At 44.4% G+C, this 2632-nt stretch overlaps 1 non-coding gene across 1 annotated transcript; it reads left to right on the forward strand.

Annotated features, from left to right (window-relative positions):
- Window positions 1–1992: 1992 nt before the first annotated feature.
- LOC139928993 (U2 spliceosomal RNA) lies at window positions 1993–2183 on the forward strand. The gene has a single exon (XR_011785387.1). It is a non-coding gene; the product is annotated as a U2 spliceosomal RNA (small nuclear RNA).
- Window positions 2184–2632: the final 449 nt, after the last annotated feature.

Consider the following 2632-nt stretch of genomic DNA (forward strand, 5'->3'; position numbering starts at 1 on the left):
CTTCTTCACCTGGCACAGAATTGGCCTTATTCCCACTGTTGAGGATGCTTGGTCCTGTTTTAAAAACTCATTCACTACCGTTCTAAACAGACATGCTCCTTCAAAAAAAATTAGAGCCAAAAACCGCTACAGCCCTTGGTTTAGCACTGAACTGTCTGAGCTGATCTGTCAAAAACATCTGCTCTGGCATAAAGCAAAGGCCTCCAAGAACATCTCTGACTGGCAATCCTTCAGGGAAATTAGGAACAAATGCATCCAGTCGGTCAGGAAAGCTAAATCTAATGGGGCTGGATGCTCTAGACCCTTTATTCTTGAAGTTAGCGGCTCATATTATCTCAGCTCCCATCACCTGTCTGTTCAACCTCTCCCTGCAGACCTATGAACTCCCCCAGGACTGGAAATCTGCTGCTGTCATCCCACTCTTCAAGGGAGGCGACAAGTTAGACCCCAATTGTTACAGGCCCATATCCATCTTGCCTTGCCTCTCCCAAGTCTTTGAGAAATTGGTCAACAAACAGCTCACCCATCACTTAGAGTCCCACAGTATTCCCACCACCATGCAGTCTGGCTTTAGAACCGGCTATGGGTGTGTCTCTGCAACACTTAAAGTGTTAAACGACATCATATGTGCCATCGACAGTAAAGAGTACTGTGTGGCTGTATTTACTGACCTGGCAAAGGCTTTTGATTCTGTGGACCACTGTATCCTGCTTGACAGGCTCAAGGACATAAGATTCTCAGAGGAATGTCTGGCATGGTTCAACTGCTACTTCTCTGGTCGTGTACAATCTGTGAGAGCTGAGGGTATCCTGTCTGACCCACTGTCCCTGTCCATGGGTGTCCCTCAGGGGTCCATTCTAGGTCCAACCCTATTCAAGATCTACATAAATAATGTTGCTCATGCTGCTGGCAGCTCTCACATCCACCTGTACGCTGACAACACCATTTTGTACACATCCAGCCCCTCCCTGAACACTGCCCTGACTTCCCTGCAGCACAGCTTCTACAGTATCCAATATGCCTTCTCCAACCTTCACCTTCTCCTAAATACTAAAAAAACAAAATGCATGGTCTTCAACCAGAACCTATCCCAAGTCGCCTGCCCCCTCAAAATCTCCGCCCTGGATGGGTCAGAACTTAAATTCGTCAACTCCTATAAATACCTGGGTATCTGGCTCGACAGTTCACTCTCCTTTCAAACTCACATCAACACGCTGCTCTCCAAAGTCAGAGCAGAAATTGGTTTCCTGTACCGTAATATAGCATCTTTCACCCATTCTGCAAAGCACACCCTGGTTAAAATGACCATTCTCCCAATCCTGGGTTATGGCAACTTAATCTACAGGATTGCCCCCAAAAACCTTCTCAATAAACTGGACGTCATCTACCACACTGCCATCCGCTTTGTCACCGGTGCCCCTTTTAACACTCATCACTGTAACCTGTATTCTCTAGTCAACTGGCCATCACTCCATACCAGGCGACAAATCCACTGGTATCAGTTCATTTATAAAACTATCACTGGCAAAACCCCCCCATACCTCCACTCACTACTCAATATCTCCATTAGTAACCGCAATTTACGTTCTGGCAAATTCATTATTATGGTCATTCCTAAAGTCCGCACCTCTTTTGGCCGTCACTCACTCTACTTTGCCGCTCCTAGTGACTGGAATGAGTTGCAAAAGATGCTAAAACTCCAGACCTTCATTCCGTTACCCTCCTTTAATTATTCATTACAAGCGATAGTTTCTGATCACTGCACCTGCTTTTGAATTTGCCTCTTCTGGTCCATAGTACATAGATTTTTATTGTTGTATATACTGTATATATAGTGATGTCTTAAATTTGACTAATGTTGTTATGTACTTGCTGTATTTATGTGTTCGACTTGCCTTCTGTTTCTGCCTCTTGGCCAGGTCGTCATTGTAAATGAAAATTGGCTCTCAATTGACTTATCTGGTTAAATAAAGGTTAAAAAAAAAAAAAGACAGGGCTTCTCGGCGCTTTAGATGCAATCAAGTGTAGTATCTGTTGTCATCAGTTGAATATCTGATACGGTCTGTATAGGGGAAAACATATTGAACAGATTTTTAGGGTGTGGAGTTGAAAAAAGGCTCTCGGTCCGTTTGCTCCACGCGTCGACCCGGTGATGCAGTACCACCGGGAGCGATGCACCATTGTCTCACCGTGCGGAAAAGCGACAAAAGAAATAAATGACAAGAAGTCAGCGCTATTGAATAAATGATGCCTTGCACATGCCGGAAGTACAAAACCCAAAGTAGAGGGAAATCCCTCTACAATCCCTCTACAATTTGGTTGGGTTCTTTACTTGCTTATAGTTTGTTTATTCTTCTATTATTTTCTGTCTCACCCTGTCTCTCTTTCATTCCCCATTACAAGGGTAAAAGTCACTTCCATAAACATGATTGATGATGTACATTGGGAGGTTTGACAAGGATCCTGGCATGTGCCCGTGCATTCTGGGCATATTATATGCTCATGACTTCATCTCCTAACCTAACCCTAACCCTGCAAGTTAACCCTAACCCCAAACACTCTTATTAAGGGCCTCTAAACCCAACCCCCTTTCCTAAACGTTAAACCACAACCGAACCTGCAACTAACCATG

This window comes from Centroberyx gerrardi, chromosome 4 (genome assembly GCF_048128805.1).
Source record: "Centroberyx gerrardi isolate f3 chromosome 4, fCenGer3.hap1.cur.20231027, whole genome shotgun sequence".
Taxonomy (NCBI): Eukaryota; Metazoa; Chordata; class Actinopteri; order Beryciformes; family Berycidae; genus Centroberyx; species Centroberyx gerrardi.